Source organism: Lutra lutra, chromosome 2 (genome assembly GCF_902655055.1).
Source record: "Lutra lutra chromosome 2, mLutLut1.2, whole genome shotgun sequence".
Classification (NCBI taxonomy): domain Eukaryota; kingdom Metazoa; phylum Chordata; class Mammalia; order Carnivora; family Mustelidae; genus Lutra; species Lutra lutra.
Genome location: NC_062279.1, coordinates 17,305,946 through 17,328,458, shown reverse-complemented (window position 1 = coordinate 17,328,458; position 22,513 = coordinate 17,305,946).

The following is a 22,513-nucleotide window of genomic DNA, read 5'->3' as shown; positions in this document are numbered from 1 at the left end:
TCTTGATGTTTAGAGGACCGTGGACCTAGTGTCTGTTCCTCTCACAGTGAAAACCACTGCTCAGGGGGTCAGACCAGCTTGGCAGATACCATCAGGACAAAAGTTGTCCCAAGTGCTCTGCTTCCCTCTGAATTTTTGCTTTCTCTTACCTTTTGGCCTGATATTTCTTTTCTAGCTCATCAGTAGTGTGATGCTTTTATGAAGATCTTAACACTTTTTTACTCATTATTTTTAGAAGCTCTTCACCAAAGGCTATCTCCTAATAACCCAGCTTACCGTAAAGGACTCCTCAGGCCTTCAGTCAATTAAGCTCCTCTCTGGGAGGTTAACACCACAGCCTCTAGAGTGAGGCAAGGGCATCTACTCTGTGCCAAACATTTAATGATTCTTGGAGAACTCATTTTAGGACAGTCTTGAGGCAAATAATTTTTAAAAGGCTTGGAGATAGTCAGAATTTCTGCTTTGGAGTCTCTTAAATACTTCTTCTATCCTGTACTCAAAGGGTTTGCCCCACATCTAAACCACACTCTCAGGAAGAGAAAACACCCAATGGGTGGCCAGCCTGCTGTAGTTCCTCTCCGTGGTCTCTGGCTCTCAGTGTGGTGAATCTGCCGAGTGCTCACCACACTTTCTTTCTCCTGGTGGAGTCTGCCTGAAGAAAGATGGGTGTGTGGGCCTACAAAGTCAAGTTCTGTCCTTGCTTATTTTGTCCTTGCTATCCATATAGAGCCTGTGTGGAAAAGAGAAGGCAGAGAAGCGAGGTTAGATGGGATGGAAAAAGATCTCCTAAGGGAAATGGAGAATGTCGTTGTTTCTGCTCTTCCTGTCTCTCCATAACATTTTTTTTTAAGATTTTTTTTTTGAAGATCTTATTTATTTATTTGACAGAGAGAGCGAGAGACACAAGCAGGAAGAGCAGCAAAGGGAGAGGGAGAAGCAGGCTCCCCAATGAGCAGGGAGCCTGATGCAGAGCTCGATCCCAGGACCCTGGGATCATGACCTGAGCCGAAGGCAGTTACTTAACTAACTGAGCCACCCAGGCACCCCTTTTTTAAAGATTTTATTTATTTATTTGGCAGAGAGAGCGATCACAAGTAGGCAGAGAGGCAGGCAGAGAGAGAGGGGGAAGCAGGCTCTCAGAGAGCCCAATGTGGGACTCGACCCCAGGACCCTGAGATCATGACCTGAGCCGAAGGTGGAGGCTTAACCCACTGAGCCACCCAGGCGCCCCAACATTTTCAATAGATTAATAATTTCTCATTATTGTGTTGAATTGTCTCTGTTTGGGGGGAGCTGCTAAAAAATTGATGAATACAGTGTCAAGGTTGGTATTAGACAACCCATGGAAAACTGACAGCCACTGCCTTACTGCTTGGGTTCCCTGCTTGTCCCCTGTTGCTATTTGAATTTGCAACCCTTGATGAGGACATTAATATTAGGTGCCCAAGAGAAGGAGCCCAGCGAAGAGATGAGTAATTCCCATTTAAATAACACAAGGGATCCTTTAGCCAGGGAGACCTTGAAATCAGACCTTGAAAAAGGTGGTGCTTTAAGAAGAGACAGGGATGATCATTGTTTACAGCTATAGACCCATTTATGGAGGACCTATTGTGCCCTAGGCACGAGCTAGATATTTTTAAGACCACAATCCATTAAATTCAGAACAAAATAATTATGCCCCTTCTTTGGTGTTGAGCAGAGTTGTGAAAAAAGTAAACTATTTTAGGACTAAGGAAGGAAGAAAAGTTCTCAATAGACATTATCCCATGTAGGGAAAAATATTTCAGGAATATTTCCTGGAGGCTCAAGGGCACATTTTAAAACTTAACTTTGAATAATACACTACTCGGTTAAGCCTTTGGATTTTCTAAAGAATGTGGTAAGAGTCCTGGATGTAAGAGATTCACATTTTCTCCATATTAGTCCATCGCACGTGTTAACTTTAAGGAAAGATTGTGCAATGTGCTGTTTCTGTGGAACCCACCGTCCATGGTTAAGGGTCCTCAGCACACAGAGCAAAAAGTGGTGTGCAACCCCACTAAGGAAGGAGGCACCACGTGTCTACAGGGGATATTTTTCAACCAGCAACAGGGCCCTCCTTACTTCCCTGTGATGGCGTATATTACCTACTGTGTTCCGCTCTAGCTATTTTTCCATGCCTTCTGCCTTGTGCTAAATCTCTGGTTTCTTCTGGGCTGTTACTTCCTCCCTAGCTCACTGAGTTGCCCCTTATCAGCAGTAAATAGGAAGAAGCAGGATGGAATGTAAAGATGTAAGTACTAGACCTGGTCTGCCACTCAAGACAGGATAAACTCAAGTGGAGCACATGCTTGTTCTTTTTCTCTACTAGTTTTTGTTCACCCTTCCTTTTAATCAAGAATCCCAGTTCTCTGGCGCCTGGGTTAAATGTCTGACTTGGGCTCAGGTCATAATCTCAGGGTCCTGGGATCCAGCCCCATGCCAGGCTCCCCACTCAGCAGGGAGTCTGCTTCTCCCTCTGCCACTTCCCCTCTTTGTGCTCTCGCTCTCTCTCTCAAATAAATAAATGAAATCTTTAAGAAAAAAAAAAAAAAAAAAGGATTCCAGTTCTCTGGGCACCTGGGTGGCTCAATCAGTTAAGCACCTGACTCTTGGTTTTGGCTCAGGTCATTGTCTCAGGGTGGTAAGATCAAGCCCCCTGTAGGGCTCTGTGCTCAAGGTAGAGACTGCTTAAGATTCTCTCTCTCTCTTCTCCCCTGCCCCTCCCCACCTCATGCTCCCTCTCCCTCTCTCTCTCATTCTGTAAAATAAATAAATAAATCTTTATTTAAAAAATGAATCCCAGTTCTCATCAGGGATCCATTCCTAGCTCAAGTGGTCAATGCCCTTTGGGAAAATCTGACCATATTTTGGCTCCAGGAGTGTATTAGTCAAGGTTCTCCAGAGAAACAAAACTGACAGACAGATTAATAAAGGAGTAGCTCATGTGATTATGGAGCCTGAGAAATCCCACAGTCTGCCGTCTGCAAGCTGGGGAACTAGGGGAGCTGATGATATAAGTTCCATTCTGTGTGAAGGAAGAAACCAATGTTGCAGCTTGAAATCAGGTAGAGAGAAGTTCTTCCTTACCCTACCTTTTACTCTAGTCAAGCCTCCAACAGATTGGATGAGACCCACCCACACTGGGGAGGGCAGTCTGCTTTCTTCAGCCTACTGATTCGTGTGTCAATCTCACCCAGAAACACCCTCACAGATACACTCAGAATGATGTTTAACCAAATGTCTGGAAGCCCCCTGACCCAGTCAAGTTTTAACCATCACAAGGGACAAATCCGGTTTGGTTTAAACCCATCACCACTGTTGGCCACAGTGATTGGTCAAAGCTGGGCAAGTACCCCACTCTAGGCCAGCGAAATGCGAGATGAGGGGACACTTGCTAGAGATTGTGAGGAGAGAAATTTTTTTCACCTTCTGTGACAGTGATATACAGAGATGCTCTTTTGTACCTGGCCATGAATGACCAAGTCCATGAGAGCTGCTGGTAATCATCTTATGATGATAGAGAAGCTGGCCTTGAGATATCGCGGCTGTGTGGAAGGCACAGAAAGATGTGAAAATAATCTGAACCATTCTTGAGATTCCTGAGCCCGGGATCCAGGTTTGCCTGAAAACACCAAATCTCTGGACTTTTTAAGTTACATGAGCCAGTAAATTCCTCCATTGGGTCAACCAGTTGGGTTGGACTTTCTGTCACCTGCAACCAAAAGATTCCTAACTAATACAGTTGGGGTTTAGATGTTAGGATCTCTGAGGACCCCTTTCAGCTTTTAACCTTCAGTGAGTCTCTTGAAACTCTACCAGAAAAGTCAACCATTTTTATTATGAAAAGTGAGCAGTCAGTATTAACCAAGTTGGAGCCCCAACATCAGAAGGCACGTCCACGGAGCAGCACAGACCCCTCAGTGGATGGGGCGGGGCAGAGCTGAGGAGGACCCATGGGGTCCTACAGCTGTGGGGGGGGTGCACTGACTCTCGGTGCTAAGAATACATGAAGACTATGCACGAAACCCGCCATCTTCACGGGGCTTACATTCTAGCTGAGATAGACCATAAACAAACACGTGAGCAGATAAGGAAAGAGCTAAACATATAGTGTGCTGGACAGTCACAAGGACTCTGGAGAAAAGGGTACGGGGAGTGCAATTTTAAACAGTGTGGGTGAGGGAAGGTGCGGTAGCTCTCTGGGCCGTCTGAAATAAGTTACCACAAACCAAGTGGCTTAAATCACAGAAATTAACTTTCTCACAGAAATGTGAAATCACAGTGTCAGCTGAGTGTGTTCCTTCCGACGGTGGCGAGGGAGGCCTGGTTCCATGTCTGTCTCCAGGCTTCTGGTAACTTCCGGCTGTCTTCTCCCTGGGTCTTCACAGCATCTTCCCTTTGTGTGTGTCTGTCTCTGTGTCTAAATTTCCCCTTTCTATTAGAACCCAGCCATGGGGCGCCTGGGTGGCTCAGTGCGTTGAGGCCTCTGCCTTCGGCTCAGGTCATGGTCACAGTGTGCTGGGATCAAGCCCCGCATCAGGTTCTCTGCTCAACAAGGAGCCTGCTTCCTCCTCTCTCTGCCTGCCTCTCTGCTTACTTGTGATCTCTGTCAAATAAATAAATAAAATCTTTAAAAAAAAAAAAGTATTTAGAAAGGTGCCCGTAGAATTTTGTCATCACCTCTTGCTACACTCCATCCACAATTAGCTTCAGTATAGGACGGTCATTGGTAATTTTGATTGATTTTCTTAGCTTTTAAAATGCTCTCCTACCAGTGAAAATTAGAGAAGTCATAAAAAAATGGGCATGTTTTCTGTTAGAGCAAGGGGACCTGTCTTTAATGGAAATCTGGGAGCAACTGATGGATTCCCACATGAGGAAAGTACCCACCGCAGCCTCAAAGTTCTGTCTGATTTATGTCCTGTCAACTCACATCAGCAATGAAACAAATAGTTCCTGAGACTTCCATGGACTCATCATCCCTGACCTCTCGCCTTCATCTTATCTCCAGGCTGGAATGGTCTCTTGAACCATCAGCCATCACCCAGACCCGGAGGGTCCCCCCCCCGCTTCCATCCTGCGGTGGCCTCAGATAACAATCCTTTCCAGACAGGCCTGGTTCCCACCGTGTTTGGAATGCTTCCGAGCAAAACCGAGTGTGAATAAGGACCAAGTCCCTTCCTTCCCTTCATTTCCTTCCTTTCTCGGGTCACACCTCACTCTTAGCTGGAGAGCACTGGAAGTTTCCTGCTCAGGATGCCCCTGATGCCACCTAATTCGGTCCAGGCTTGTCAGAAGACTAAGTTCTTTGTTCCCGTCCTCCTTGTGGCTCTGGGCACCCTTCCTGGCTGCCCCATGCCTGCAACAGTCTCCTCCTTGTCTGTCAAAAGCCTTTCCGGATCCAAATCTTCATGTAAGACTCTGGCCCTGTAGCTGTTTGGGGTGCCGCATACCCTTGGCCTTTCCCTCCGGCCGGGAGGGGAAAACAGAACATGCGTAAAGGATAGCAAGAGGGAGAGAAGGAACAAGTATCAGCTAGTTCCAGAGCCTTGCACTTTGTGGGGTTTTCAAAATAGTCATGTTTATACGGCTTCCTTTCTAGGGTTCCCTCCACTCCTCCGACATGGAGGGGGCTTGGTGCATGTGGGGGTGGGCTGCCCTAGGCCTCTTTGTTTGTTTCGGCAGGAATGTCGGGATGCGAAAGGGCGCAAAATGAACAAAAGGCCTTGTGTGTGCCCAACAGAATCTCCTTGGAACTCATAAATCCCCAAATATCCTTAAAGGGCTCAGAAATTAATCCATATCGAACATCCTCGAGGCGCCTGGTGCATTCCTACTCCTTGCATAGTTTCGTCCTCACACAAACCCCCCTGTGGGGTCGTTTTTATCAGCCTCATTTCGACACCCAGAAACGGAAGTTTGCAATGCTAAGTGCCTTGCTAGGTGCAGAGCTGGTAAGGGGTGGGGCCTAGACCGAATTTAGTTCTGAGTCCAAAGTCTGCGAGCTTTCGTTTTTTTCTTATTTAAAAATAAATGTGGGGGTGCCTGGGTGGCTCAGTGGGTTAAAGCCTCTGCTTTTGGCTCAGGTCATAATCCCAGGGTCCTGGGATCGAGCCCCACATCGGGCTCTCTGCTCAGCAGGGAGCCTGCTTCCCCCTCTCTCTCTGCCTGCCTCTCTGCCTACTTGTGATCTCTGTCTGTCAAATAAATAAATGATATATATTTTTTAAATGTGGTTATTTTTTTCAGATTATCTAGGTAATGACACTCTTTTCTTAAATTTTTCTATCTGCGTGTATTTGATAGGCAGTGCCACATTCATTTCACATGTGTACAACATAGTGATTCTGCTTCTCTGTGGGTTCTGCTGTGCTCCCAAGTGTAGCTGCTGTCACCATGCAGTCCTGCTGCAATACCATTCACCATGTTCCCCACGCTGTGATTTTATTCCCGTGACTTATTCATTCCGTCACTGGAAGCCCCATCTCCTACTCCGCTTCTCCCATTTTGCCCATCTCCCACCCCCTTCCCTCTGACAACCATCGGTTTGTTCTCTCTAAGTAATACATAATCTTTATAGAAAATGTGGAAGGACAAAATAAAATATAAAAGAAAAGTAAGCAATAATGCCAGCATCCAGTGAGAGTCACTGTTAACATTTCAGGGTCCTTCCCTCCAGCCGAAGTTTATGAGAGGCTATGCTATTTTACGTCCTGTTTCTTTTAGTGTTTGGGTTTTTGTTTGTGTGTTTGTTTTTGATTAGGTTTTATTTTTTAGAGAGGTTTTTTTTTTAATTTTTTAAAAGATTTTATTTATTTATTTGACAGACAGAGGTCACAAGTAGGCAGAGAGGCAGGGAGAGAGAGGGGGGAAGCAGGCTCCCTGCTGAGCAGAGAGCCCGATGCGGGGCTCAATCCCAGAACCCTGAAATCATGACCTGAGCCGAAGGCAGAGGCTTTAACCCACTGAGCCAGCCGGGTGCCCCTAGAGAAGTTTTAGGTTCACAACAAAATTGAAACAGAGGTACAGAGGGTTCCCCTATTTCCCCTACCCCCATTTTCGCACAGCCTGCCCCACTACTGAGATACTGGGACGATAGTGGTGTATTTGATGCCATCAATGAACCAATTTCGATGTGTCCTTATCACCTGAAGTCTACGGTTTATTTTCGGGGTCACTCTTGTGAATGAGTTGTACATTCTATGAGTTTTGACAAATGTATAACGACACATATCCATTATTATAGTAACATACAGTATAGTTCCACTGCCCTAAAATTCCTGTGTCCCACCTGCTCACCCCTCCCTCCCCCAATCTCTGAACTTCTTACCATCTCCATAGTTTCTCCTTTTTCAGAATGTCATAGAGTTGGAGTCATATAGTGTGTAGCCTTTTCAGATTGGCTTCTTTCACACAGGAATATGCATGTAAGTTTCCTCCATGTCTTTTCATGGCATAGTAGCTCACTTCTTTTTAGCCCTGAATAGTATTCCATTGTCTGGATATACCACAGTTTAACTATCGATTCACCCACTGAAGGACATCTTGGTTGCTTCTAGTCTTGGCAGTTATGAACAAAGCTGCTATAAACATCAGTGTACTGGTTTTTGCGTGGAATTAAGTTTTCAACTCATCTGAGTAAACACCAAGAAGCACAATTCCTGGACCATATGGTAAGAGCGTATTTTGTTTTGTGAGAAACTGCCAAACTGTCTTTCACAGCGGCTCTACCATTTTGCACTCCCACTAACAAGGAGTGAGAGCTCCTGTTGCTTCCACATCCTCACCAACATTTGGTGTTGTGAGAGTTTGGGATTTTTGCCATTCTAATAGGTATGTAGTCATATCTCACTGTTGTTTTAATTTGCGATTCCCTAATGACATATCATGGAGCATCTTTTCATATGCCCATTTTCCATTTGTATATCTTCTTTGGTGAGGTGTCTATTCAGATATTTTGTCCATTTTATTTATTTTTTATTTTTAAAAAAGATTTCATTTATTTATTTGACACGGAGAGAGAGAGAAAGAGAGAGAGAGAGTGCACATAAGCAGGGGGAGTAATGGAGGGAGAGGGAGAAACAGGCTCTCCACTGTGCAGGGATCTTGATGTGGGGTTTGATCCCAGGACCCTGGGATCATGACCTGAGCTGAAGGCAGATGGTTAACCCACTGAGCCACCCAGGCGCCCTCTTTTGTCCATTCTTAAAAGGGTAGTTCATCTTCTTATTGTTGAGTTTTTAGAGTTCTTTCCATATTCTGGATAACAGTTATTTTATCAGATGCCTTTCATAAATACTTTATACCATTCTGTGGCATGTTTTCTCATTCTCTTGACAGTCTTTTGCAGAGCAGAAGTTTTTAATTTCAACAAAGTCCAGATTTTTAATTATTTCTTTCATCAGTCATGGCTTTGGTGTTGTATTTCAAAAGTCATTGCCATAGCCAGCATCACCTAGATTCTCTCCTGTTATCCTCTAGGAATTTTGTAGTTCTGCCTTTACATTTAGGTATGTTCCATTTTGAGGTGGTTTTTTTTTTTTTTTTTTTTTTTGTGAAGGGTATAAGTGCTGTGTCTAGACTTTTTTTTTTCTTGTGGATTCTAGTTTTTGCAGCACCATTTGTTGAAAAAACTATGTTCTCCATTATATTGCTTTTGCTCCTTTGTCAAAGATCATTTGACAATATTTATATGGACCTATTTCTGGGTTCTCTGTTCTGTTCTGTTGATCTGTTTATCTATTCTTCATCAATACCACACTGTCTTGAGGTCAGATAGTGTCAGTCCTCCAACTTTGTTCTCCTCCTTCAATATTGTATTGCCTATTCTGGGTCTTTTGCCTCTCCATATAAACTTTAGAATTGGTTTGTTGAATCCACAAAATAACTTGCTGGGATTTTGATTGGGATTTTATTGAATCTATAGATCAATTTCAGAGAGCTGACATCTTGAATATATCAAGTCTTCCTATCCATGAACATGGAATATCTCTCTATTTATTCAGTTCTTTGATTTCTTTCACCGGAGTTTTATAGTTTTCCTCACATAGGTCTTGTTCATATTTTGTTAGACTTATACCTAAGGATTTCATTATTGGGGGGTGCTTATTTAAATAGTTGTGTTTTTAATTTCAAATTCCATTTATTCATTACTAATATATAGGGAAGTAATTGACTTTTATATACAGCAGTTCCCTCTTATCCATGGGAGATATTTTCCAAGACCCTGCTTGCCTGCAACCACAGAGAGTATAGAACTCTGTATGTACTATGTTTTTTCTTAAACATACATAACTGTGATAAAATTTAATTTATAAATTAGGCACAGTAAGAGATTAGCAACAATAATAATTTTAAAGGGGCGCTTGGGTGGCTCAGTGGGTTAAGGCCTCTGCCTTCGGCTCAGGTCATGATCCCAGGGTCCTGGGATCGAGCCCCACATCGGGCTCTCTGCTCTGCAGGGAGCCTGCTTCCTCCTCTCTCTCTCTCTGCCTGCCTCTCTGCCTACTTGTGATCTCTGTCTGTCGAATAAATAAAAAAATCTTAAAAAAAAAACAATAATAATTTTAAAAAATAATTATACCAATATACTGTAATAAAAGTTATGTGATTATGGTCTCTCCCTCTCTCAAAATATCTTATTGTACTGTATTAACTGTTCTTATGAGGACATAAGAGGATAAAATGACTACTGAGAAAGTAAGGTGAATGACATAGGACATTGTGATATAGTGTTAGGCTACTATGGTTAGACCTTCTGACCATACATAAGAAGGAGAATTATCTGCTTTCAGACTGTGGTTTACCACAGAAAGTGGAATTGCAGATAAGGTGGGAATTATTATATTAACCTTGTATCTTGCAAACTTGCTATAATCATCTACTAGTTCCAGGAGGTTTTTCTGTTTCTTCTTTAGGAGTTTCTACACAATCATGTCTTCTGCAAACAAAGACAGTTGTATTTATTTCTTCCCAATCTGTATATCTTTTATATCCCTTTCTTGTCTTATTAGATTGGCTAGGAACTGTAATACAGTGTTGAAAAGGACTGGTGAGAGCAAATATCCTTGCCTGGCTTCTGATCTTAGTAAAAAGCATGTAGTTTCTCACAATTAATTACAATATTAGCCATAGGTTTTGTGTAGATGATCTTTATCAAGTTGAGAATGTTCCCCCACTATTCTTAGTTTGCTGAAAGTTTTTTCTATGAATAGGTGTTGGATTTCGTCAAATGTCTTATCTGCATTTATTGATAAGATTGTGTGATTTTTCTTCTTTAGCCTGTTGATGTGATAGATTACATTAATTGAATGAGGCTTCTGTTACCCAAGATAAATTCCCCTTGGTTTTGGTTATGGTATTTAATTCTCTTTATACATTGTTGATTTTATTTGCTAACTTAGTGTTGAGGATTTTTGCATCTATGTTCATGAGAGATATTGGTCTATAGTTTTCTTATAATGTCTTCGGTTTTGGTATTAGAATAATGCTGGCCTCGTAGAATGAGTTAAGAAGTATTCCCTCTCTTTCTAGCTTCTGGAAGAGATTGTAGAGAATTGCTATTTTTTTCTTAAATGTTGGTAGAATTCCTTAGTGAATCTATATGGGCCTGGTGCTTTCTGTTTTGGAAAGTTATTAATTGTTGGTTCAGGTTTATTACTGTCTGTTTCTTCCTGTGAGTTTTGGCAGATATTACCTTTCAAGAAATTTGCCCGTTTCATATAAGTTATCAAGTTTATGAGCATAGAGTTGTTCATAGTGTTCCTTTATTATTCTTATTAAGTCCATGATATCTGTAGCGATGTCCCTTCTTCCAATTCTAATCTTAGTCATTTGTGTTTTCTCTTCTTTTCTTATAGCCTGGTCAGAGATTTATTTATTTTATTGGTCTTCTTAAAGAACAAGCCTTTGATTTTATTGATTTCTTGTTTTCAATATTGGTTTCTACTATATGTTTTTCTTTTCATCTGCTAACTCTGGATTTAATTTGTTCTTCTTTGTCTAGTCTCCTAAGGTGGAAGCTTAGGTTGTTGATTTTAGATCTTGTTTTTTTTTTTTTCTAATATATGCATTCACTGCTATAAATTTCCCTCTAAGGACTACTCAACACTGCTTCCCACATATTTTGATAAGTTGCATTTTAATTTTCATTCAGTTCAAAATATTTGAAAAGTTCTCTTGAGATTTTTTTAATTTAAATATGTACTGCTTAACATTAAGTATTCCGGGATTTTTTTAGTTACCTTTCTGTTCCTAACTTCTAAGTGAACTCCATTACGGTCTGAGAGCAGTCTTTGAATGATTTCTATTCTTTGACATTTGTTAAGGTGTGTTTTATGTGATCTATCTTGGTAAACATTCCACGTGAGCTTAAGAAGAATGTGTATTCCACTGTTGTTGGATGAAGTAATCTACAGATGTCAGTTATATCCAGTTGATTGATGGTGTTGTTGAGTTCAACTGTATTCTTCCTGATATTCTGCTTGCTGGGTCTATTTCAACAGAAGGGTGTTGAAGTCTCCAACTATAACAGTGAATTCATCTTCTTGTAGTTTTATCAGGTTTGCTTCATTATTTTGATGCTGTGTTGTTAGGCCGATACACATTAAGGATTGCTATTTCTTTTAAGTAACTTCTTAAGTCTAAGTTTATACTACGTTGTATGATTTTCTGCCCTCCTTTTCTTCCTCACTAAAAACAAGATGTCTTTCCTAAGCAAAGCTCTTTGATTCCATAAGTCTAATTTTTTAAATGAACTTGATTCAGACCAATTTGTGATGACTCATGGTATCACTGCAGCACAATTCCATTTGAGTGGTTAGGGGAGTAATAGGAAAGGGTACAGGACATCAGATAGAGAACAGGCTGAGAGAGAGCCCTTGACAGACATCAGCAAGAGAAATGGCAGGGGCGCCTGGGTGGCTCAGTGGGTTAAGCCGCTGCCTTCGGCTCAGGTCATGATCCCAGGTCCTGGGTTCGAGCCCCACATCGGGCTTTCTGCTCAGCGGGAAGCCTGCTTCCTCCTCTCTCTCTCTGCCTGCCTCTCTGCCTACTTGTGATTTCTCTCTGTCAAATAAATAAATAAAATCTTTAAAAAAAAAAAAAAAGAGAAATGGCAAAAGAACAAGTACAAGTTCAGTTCTCGGGTGAGAGAGCAGGTCAGCACCAGCATAGATGGGGTCAACCATGCTCCTTTTGTCCTGGCCACTAATACAGAGTGAAGATCAGGAATCCAAGGTGAAAGGAAGTTTGAGTGTTTCTTGAGAGAAAAGCCGAGGACATATGCAAAGGGCAGGCCAAGATTCAGAGTCCCTCGAACTGGAAACCAGGGTCAACGCCAGTCACACAGGCTGTGTGTCCAGCAGGCCTGCTAGATGGCATCTCCAGTCTGAAACTCAGGGAAATTTCTCATCTGTCACCTTAGACCCCCTGCCACCTGGGCAGCTGAACCAATTTGAAAGTGAACTGTGATAAATGTTTGACTCTTTAGTAACTGTCTTTGGGAATTGCTTAATTACTGTCCCATTTTGTTGGCCTGGGTGTAGGCCAAGCATTTCCCTGTCTTCTGGAACTCCATGTCTATTCTCGGAATGGAAAAGGGGATGAGGGGGAGGGCTCTTCAGGCAGGCCTGAGCCTTGTTAAAACAGGAGGTTGAGTGAGGGGCAGAGCTAGTGGCAATGCCCTATTGCTCCAAGATCAGCTGGGTTTCAGGCTGTTCAGTTCTGAGGCCTCTAAGGTCTGTTCACAGCATAGTTATGCCTTGGCTTCTGGACTTCCAGGCTCCATACATGACAGTGTCTCTGAGCAAGCTCTCAGTGCCAGCCATCTCACTTAGCTATGAAGATAAGACTGGCCTTATCTTGCTCTCTGAGAGGGACTTTGGCATCCTCTGTGAACTAAAATTTCTCCTGAGCCATCTTTTGTTTTTGTCAGAATACACCTGCTGCTTTTCCAGAACAGAATAATAGAGAATGCTCTATAATTGGCAAGAGGGTCCTCCAGTAAGCATTGCCTTGGAGCAAGGAGAGATAGTGTGGTAGAATTCAGAAGAGGACTCTCTCAGAATGAGCACTTAAAGCCTCAAAGTCATTTGTTTGTTTGCTTGTTTTAAGATTTTTATTTATTTATTTGAGAGAGAACACAAGCGGCAGGGAGGAGGGGGAATGGGCAATAGACTCCCTGTTAAGGAGGGAGCCTGATGTAGGGCTCGATCCCAGGACCCCAAGATCATGATCAAAGCCAAAGGTAGACACTCAACCGACTGAGTCCCTCACCCCCACCAGGTGCCCCGGAAGCCTTGAAGTTTAAATCAATGTATGACTAACACAGTGAAAAGACCAGTAAGAGCAGAGCAGGAGAAAAAAAAAGTACAGGGATATGGTCAGGATGCAGAGTCAGACACTCCTTGGTTACTTCTTGCTTTGTGATGGTCCAGCTTTGTGCTCTTTACTTACCCTGAGCTTCGTTTTCCTGACATGACCTCGCAGAGAAAGCCCAGCTATTTGGCAACTTTTATTGAGCATCTACTAAGTATGGGGAGTCCCTCCCTGTAAATCCATCATCTTGCATCCCAGATGCTTAGCTCAATGTCTGGCTCATTTAAGCATTTTAAGTTTTTATTTTCACTCACTCAGTTAATGTACAGTTATATATATATATTTTTAAAGATTTTATTTATTTATTTGTCAGAGAGAGAGAGAGTGGCAGAGTGGCACAGGCAGACAGAGTGGCAGGCAGAGAGAGAGAGAGAAGCAGGCTCCCTGCCGAGCAAGGAGCCCGATGTGGAACTCGATCCCAGGATGCTGGGATCATGAGCTGAGCCGAAGGCAGCCGCTTAACCAACTGAGCCACCCAGGCGTCCCTGTTCTGCCCATTCTTAAACTGGATTGTCTGTGCATTATTTAAACTGTTATTTGTGTGTTATTTGTGTATTATTTAAATTGGGTGTCTACTTTTATAAGTTCTTCATATATTTTGGATACTAACCCTTTATCAGATAAGTCATTTGCAGATATCTTCTCCCATCCAATAGGTTGCCTTTTAGTTTCGTTGGTTGTTTCCTTCTCTGTGCAGAAGCTTTTTATTTTCGTGAAGTCCCAATAGTTTTGTTTTTTTTTTAAGATTTTATTTATTTGTTTGACAGACAGAGATCACAAGTAGGCAGAGAGGCAGGCAGAGAGAGGAAGAGAAGCAGGCCTCCTGCTGAGCAGGGAGCCCGATGCGGGGCTCGATCCTAGGACCCTGGGATCATGCCCTGAGCCGAAAGCAGAGGCTTTAACCCACTGAGCCACCCAGGTGCCCCCCCCAATAGCTTATTTTTGCTTTTCTTTCCCTTGCCTCAGGACACATTTAAAAAGATGCTGTTACCTCCAATATCAAAGAAATTACTGAATTACTGTCTGTGTTCTCTTCTAGGATTTTTATGGTTTCAGGCCTCACATTTAGGTCTATAATTCATTTTGAATTTATTTTTGCATATGGTGTAAAAAGTGGTCCAATTTCATTCTTCGGCACATTGCTGTCCAGTTTTCCTAACACATTTGTTGAAGAGACTGTCTTTTTCCCATTGGATACTCTTTCCTGCTTTGTCAAAGATTAAGTGACCATGTAATTATGAGTTTATTTTTGGGTTTTTTATTCTCATCTGTTGATCTATGGGCCTATTTTCGTGCCAGTACCATACTGTTTTGATTACTATAGCTTTGTAATATAACATGAAGTCCAGAATTGTGAAGCTTTCGGCTTTGCTCTTCTTTTTCAAGGTTCCTTTAGCTATTCAGGGTCTTTTTGTGGTTCTACACAAATTTTAGGATTGTTTCTTCTAGTTCTGTGAAAAATGCTCTTAGTATTTTGATAAGGATTACATTAAATGTGAAGATTGCTTTGGGTTGTATAGACATTTTAACAATATTTGTTCTTCCAATCCATGATTTGGAAAGTCTTTCCATTTCTTTGTGTTGTCTTTAATTTCTTTAATCAGTGTTTTATAGTTTTCAGAGTACTCGTCTTTTAACTCTTTGGTTAGGTTTATTCCCAGGTATTTTGTTATTTTTGATGGAATTATAAATAGGCTTGTGTTCTTAATTTCCCTTTCTGCTGCTTCATTATGGTTGTATAAAAATGCAACAGGTTTCTGTACATTGATTTTTTTTCCTTAGAAAGTTTTCTAAGTAGATTCTACCCCCAACCTGGGTCTCAAACTCATGACCCCAAGATCGAGTCACATGCTCCACCAACTGAGCCAGCCAGGTGCCCCTGTACATTGATTTTGTATCCTGCAACTTTACTGAATTTTTTTTAATCAATTCTAACAGTTTTTTGGTGGAGTCTTTCAGGTTTTTTTCTTTTTTCTTTTTTTTTTTTTTTAAAGATTTATTTATTTATTTGACAGAAATCACAAGGAGGCAGAGAGGCAGGTAGAGAGAGAGGGGGAAGCAGGCTCCCTGCTGAGCAGAGAGCCCAATGCGGGGCTCGATCCCAGGACCCTGGGATCATGACCCAAGCCGAAGGCAGAGGCTTTAACCCACTGAGCCACCCAGGCACCCCTCAGGTTTTTTCTATGTAGTATCATGGCATCCGCAAATAGGGAAAGTTTTACTTCTTCCTTACTGCTTTGGATGTCTTTTATTTCTCTTTGTTGTCTGATTGCTGTGGCTGGGACTTTCAGTGCTACGTTGAATAAAAGTGATAATAGTGGACATCCTTGTCTTGTTCCTGACCTTAGGGGGAAAGGTCTGAGTTTTTCCCCATTAAGGCTGATGTTAGCTTGTTAGCTGTGAATTTTCATAGATGGCCTTGATTATGTTGAGGTATGTTCCCTTAAACCTAATTTGTTGAGGGTTTTTTTTTTTATCATGAATAGATATTGTACTTTGTCAAAAGCTTTTTCCTGCATCTAGTGAAATGATCATATGGTTCTTATCCTTTGTCTTATTGGTGTGATGTATCACACTGATTGATTTATGAATATTCAAGCAACTTTGCAACCCACGAATAAATCTTGCTTGATCGTGAATGACTTTTTTTTTTAAGATAGAGAGAGAGCACACACGTGCACCTGAGCAGGTGGGGAGGGGCAGAGGAGACAAGAGAGAATCTTAAGCAAGCTCAGTGCCCTGCGTGGGGCTCAACACAGGCTTTGATCTCACCACCTTGAGGTCATGACCTGAGCCAAAATTGAGTGTCAGATGCTTAACTGATTGAGCCACCCAAGCACCCCAGTGAGTGATTTTTTCAAATGTATCGTTGAATTCCGGTCTGATAGTATTTTTTTATATAATTTTTGCATCTATGTTCATCAAGGCTAATGGGCAAGGCCACAAGTTAATCAGCTCCATTGGGTAAGGAGCAATGTGGCCAATTGGGCCAAGTCCATTAATACCTTTAATGATTAATTTCTTAGTTAATAAATGTTTTATCATGGAGGAGAAGCCTGAAAACTGAAATGTCAGTTCTTTTGTCCTTCGGATTCCTCCTATGTGTCCGGGCCCTGCTAAGATTCTCTGTGTGGTTCATGCAAACAACAGCAAGGGAATGTACATTTTTAACCTTCTGAAGAATTTAAATAAATTCAAATAAAATCTCCTGGGTCACCTAAAGAGGGTTGAAAGCAGTCAAGAAGGTGCACTGACGGACTGTCCTAGATATCGGGGTGCTCTAAGCAGGTCCTCATTTAGGATTTGAGACTCTCAGAATGGGGCTGTCATACTCACTCCACACCCAACTTGGAGGGGGGTGGGGGGTCTGGCTGAACAGGCAGCTCTAGAGATTTTTGCTTTGTCATTTCCACCTTCATTACAGCAGAAAAGTCCATTTTGCTGGGGTTCTGGAATACTGCTCACTTCTCCTGCCCTATCTGTGTGTAAAATCCAACAAGGGATCATAAATAATAGACTGTGGTCCACAAATACATTTGGGGAATCCTGTCGAATGGAACAACTGACGTCAATGACTTCCTCATGGCCTCTGGTATTTAGTCCAAAGAGTGAGAAGGGCGATCACAAATCCAAGTGCAAGTTTTGCGGAGCAGAGTCGAGGGAAAGAAATGCAGCAGAGTCAAGCCTCAGCACCTCCCAGGTAACCCTTATGTTCATTTTCCTATTGCTGCGTGATAAACTGGCCCAGAACTTGCCTAAAACAACATTCCCTCTCACGACTTTGTGGGTCAAAGCCAGGAGAGTTCAACCGGACAATTTTTCTGTTCCACCTGGCATCAGCTGAGTTCAGTCAGGGTGGTCAGATGACAGTGGCCTCCTCTGGAGAGTCCGACATGGCTCCACTCACATGTGTGGAGCCCTGGTGGGCTTCGCTGAACAGCTTGATCATTTGGCCTCTAAAGCATGGAGTGTCAGGGTACTCGACAACTTACGTGGCAGCTCAGAGCTCCCAGACAAAGTGTCCCAAGAGATCTGAGTAGAAGCTGTGATTTTTCTTATGTCCTTGCCTCAGAAATTCCAGAATGTCCCTTGTGTAGCATTTTTTCCCAATGAAGCAAGTCACAAAGGCCAGCTCAGCTCCCACCAGAGGGGCACTAGACCTTACCCCTCAATGGGAGAAGTAGCAAGAATCTGTGGCCATTATTCACCTAGAACACTGGAGAATGGAAGACATTGCTACCCAGTGGAAGTGGGGGCCGCCTACACAAGCATCACCTCACTTCTCGGGTCCTTCTTCATAGCAGGAAGGATACTGGAGAGAGGCAAGGAAGGTCTTGAACATATCATCCCAGTCCCTCTCAGAGACCATGAGGTACTGTAAACATCCTGGAGACTTGGAGACTCAGGGCCTTGTGGGGAAGCAGCTTTCGGAAACGGTTTACTCTGACCTCTCTCACCAAGCTTCCAGCCCATCTTGTCTACAAAGTCTTATACCTTTGGATGTCTTGAAAAACTAGAGATGCTTTTCCTTTAGGAATCTATTAGACTCAGTGAATGAATCAAAGCACAGGCCCCAAACTTAGCACATCCTACAAAAATTGAAGTGGAGGTTAATGACATATCATTCACCAACTTTTCCACACTAGCAATCAGGATCAGGCGTGAAGATAATCCATGCATTCCACAATAGACATCTGTCTACCAACCATGGGGCAAGCACAGAGCTTGCACAAATTCCTTGACCATACAAAGGAGAAAGAAGAAACCTGCGGTCCCCTCACACCAAGTGGGTCTTGGGTAACAACAGTAGCCCAGCAGTGTATAGATTATCTTCCCAAGACCCTGAGTAGAGACTATCATTTAACCTCATGTACAAATGAGGAAGGAATCAAGCTCAGAGAGGTGAAGTGATTTATCTAAGGGCACACAGCAAGGAGGTGCCAACACTGGGATTAGAATCTGGATCAGATACTGCAAACACCTCTCAAGAGATAAAAATTTTCTCACAGAAAAGAAGCAAGAGGGGCACCTGGGTGGCTCAGTCAGTTAAGCATCTGCCATCAGTTCAGGTCATGATCCCAGAATCCTGGGATCGAGCCCCACTTTGGATTCCCTGCTTCTCCCTCTCCATCTGCCCTGCCTCCTGCTCGTGCTCTCTTTCTCAAATAAATAAATAAAATCTTAAGAAGAGAAGAAAAAAAAAAGATGCAAGATCTATTCTGGGTAAAACAGAGAGGCCCACTGATGGTGTTGGTCTTCAATGCTCTCTCTCTCTCACATGTAGATGGCAGGAGCTAACGGTCGGGGACATGGAAGGGGGTCTGTGGCAACACGCAGACCAACATTTCCAGTTAAGCTACAGTTTCTCCAGGCCCCATTGTCTTATTTGGTACTTTTGAAAAGTATATATCCCCTCCAGACCTCAGTCTGGGCATATATAAAAAGAGCTATACAACTATTCCTATGCTTTGACCCAATTGTCCCCTTTTTGGAATATACCACAAGGAAACACACAAAAGAGAAAAGAAAGCAAACAGCACAAAGACCTTTATGGTAACACCATTCATAACTGGAAAAACGAGACACAACCCAATGCCCCAAATTGGGAAAAGGTTATGCAAACTATGGTACATTCAGACAATGGAATGTTATGTTGCTAGTAAAAGGATAAGTTTATAGATTCTGGGGCGCCTGGGTGGCTCAGTGGGTTAAAGCCTCTGCCTTCAGTTCAGGTCATGATCCCAGGGTCCTGGGATCGAGCCCCGCATCGGGCTCTCTGCTCATCGAGGAGCCTGCTTCCCTTTCTCTCTGCCTGCCTCTCTGCCTACTTGTGATCTCTGTCTGTCAAATAAATAAATAAAATCTTAAAAAAAAAAAGGATAAGTTTATAGATTCTGTTGACATACCAAAATGCACATGTACGATACTGTAAAGAGAAAAGAGAAGAATGCAAAAGGGAACGTCCATTCTGTCTACAAACAAATCAGGCTGTGTGCTCAGTGATAAGGATCCAAAGTGAACAGAGTGGGCAAATAGCTGATATTCTAAATTGCAGCATTTTTCCCCTCTACAGTCCACACTACCATGAAAATTCGAATTTTTTGTTTGGGGAAAGAAAGTGGAAAAAAGATTCATCATTCCCCTTTTCCTTGCTCTTTTATTTTATTTTATTTTTAAGATTATTTATTTGTTTATTTGACAGAGAGAGACACAGAGAGAGAGGGAACACAAGCAGGGGGAGAGGGAGAAGCAGGCTTCCCGCCAAGCAGGGAGACCTATGTGGGGCTCGATCCCAGAACTCTGGGATCACAACCTGAGTCGAAGGCAGATGCTTAATGACTGAGCCACCAGGTGCCCCTTTCCTTGCTTTTTTAGTTGGCAACCATGTTACAGAAGTTTCACGTGTACACCGTAGTGACTTGACAATTCTGTACATTACACAACACTCACCACAGTAAGTGTGGTCATCATCTGCCACCATACAACGTTATTACACTATGATTGACTATGTTCCCCATGCTGTACTTTTCATCCCTGTGACTTATTATTTTCTAACCGGAAGTTTGTATTTCTTAAGACCCTTCATCTGTTTCACGTGCCTCACCCCTCACCCTGGCAACCACCAGTTAGTTCTCTGCATTATGAGAAACTGTAGCGGGGGAGCGGGGGTGCCTGGCCTACATGCCCTAGTCCATGTCTTGATAATTACATAGAGATCTAGGCACCGCACTCCAGGGGAGACTGACAAACTGGACATCAATTTCAAGGAGGATAACTAGCGTGTGAACTGACTGAAGACACCGGCTATGGAAGTTTGAAAAGCCTATGGATTTCTAGCCAGCCGCATAAAAACCCATCAGAGACAGAAGCATTCCTCTAGCCCTTGGGAAACATTTGTGTGGAGGAGGGTTGGTCTTTTGGAGCTGGGAGTCACTGAGACCTGTGGACGGAAGTTACGGAAGAGCAGAGTTCAAGTCCTATGATGAGGGGAGTCGTTCAACACAGGCAGTGAGTTGCACACCACCTGGAGTATGTAAGTGAAGCATGTCAGGTTCCAACACATAACAACTAACAGCCTGTGCTTCCATGAGCCTCTGGGATTATGTTTGCCCACTTAAGTGTGTGTGTGTTTTAAGGTTTTATTTATTTGTTGGAGAGAGTGCAAGCAGGGAGAGTAGCAGGCAGAGGGAGAAGCAGACTCCCCACCGAGCAGGGAGGTCCCTGTAGGACTCGATCCCAGGACCCCGGGATCATGACCCGAGCCGATGGCAGAGGCTTAACGACTGAGCCACCCAGGGGCCCCTTAAGTGGGTTTATGCTTCAATCAGGGGACTGACACAGCTTCTCTGATTCATGAAACCCTAAGGGGAAAGCCCCGTAAATATGGAATATTCTGCCCTTTATATACCGAGATATCTCTAAGGATCCACTCTCAATGGAACTTCCATTTTCAGTTGTTTTCCTAGGACTGAGCCTCGGTGTTTCAAAGTGATACAGTGAACTAAGCACAGGCCAGAGGTACCACCTGCTGATTTTGTTTTTTTCCAGTGAAAAGTTAATTGTCCTGAACTGAGCAGCACCTGTGATCTTTGACCTCATTAATCAAGCAAACAGAAAAAAAAAATCCAGCAAATAGCTGTCCATCACCTTTCTGCGTCCTCCAATCACTATGCTAGGCTGTCTGAAGAATGCAAAGAAGTATCAGCCATGATCCCTGCCTTCAAGGAAACCACACAAACATGATGTTCTTGTCTAGTGGCTTCTACTTTTTAAATTAAGAACCCTTATCAGCAAAAAAATGAATGTGTAAACATGTACTCCTTATGAATATATGTTAATGTACAAATTTATACATGAACCACTGTCAAAACATACGTTAAATAGTCATAAAGCTTAATTTCTTTCTTATCTGTAGATGAAAGTATAGAAACGGAAGTTCCAATATTTTCTTCCCAAACCCCTTACATTATTTTGCTCCCCCCACCACCCACTGCCCTCAGGGTGAATGCTTGCTCTAGAGACCATAATTCTTTTTTTTTTTTTAAGATTTTATTTATTTATTTGACAGAGTGAGCAAGAGCATGAGCAGAGGGAGAGGCAAAGGAAGAGGGAGAAGCAGGCTCCCCGCTGAGCAAGGAGCCGGACATGGAACTCGATTATCCTGGGATCACAACCTGAGCTAAAAGCAGATGCTTAACCAACGGACTGAGCCACCCAGGCACCCTCAAGACTGTGGTTCTTGACAACTGAGAGGTAAGTTGGATAATAGTGAACAAGCCACATAGGAAATAAGGGAATGGGGATCTTTAGTAAATACCACCATCTCTGAAAAACCCATCGGTCTATTAGTAGATACTGGAGTTCAGGCTTGAACAATTTTTCCCAAACCAGTTTAAAAGTGGTTGACTGATGAAATCTTGTCGTGAAACAAATGCAACTTTATAACAAATTTTTTTAAAAGGAAGCTTTAAGAAAAGAAAGGCTCTCATCAGCGGATTTCGGTGGAGCTAGCTCATAATAATGGACTCGTTTATTAATTCAATATCTATTAAGAACTTACTCTGCACCACTTGGGCACTGGGTGTTAGGCATTGGGGATACGGTAGAAAGGGGGAAAAAGGCAACAGACAGAAGGTCCCTGAGCTGGTGAGATAATAAACAAGTATGAGATCGAAATACACATTCTAGCAAACAAACACCTAATTACAAATTGTGATTCGTGTCAGGAGGCGAAGAAGCCAAGTGATGTGAGCGGGTGGCTGGGAGAGGGCCGATCGCTGGTTTCGATCAGGGGCTCAGGCAGGCCTCTCAGGGAGATGAGATATAGCCTGAGAGCTGCAGACAGTCGAGGAGCCGCTGCCCAGCAGAGGGGAGAGCACATTGCCACACACAGAACACCACCCCGGAAGTCCCCTATGCAGGACGAAGGGCACACCTAGACTGTCGTTCAGACACCCCTGGGGCCCATCATGCAAATGTAACAGGCCCTTCGCAGAGCCCGGAGCAGAGTTTTGCTCATTTTAGGCACTCAGGACACTGTCATACACCTCGGCTGTCCTTGGTCTTGGTTTCTTGGTCAAGGTTTCTTGGCCACATACATCAGATGACACAAAGG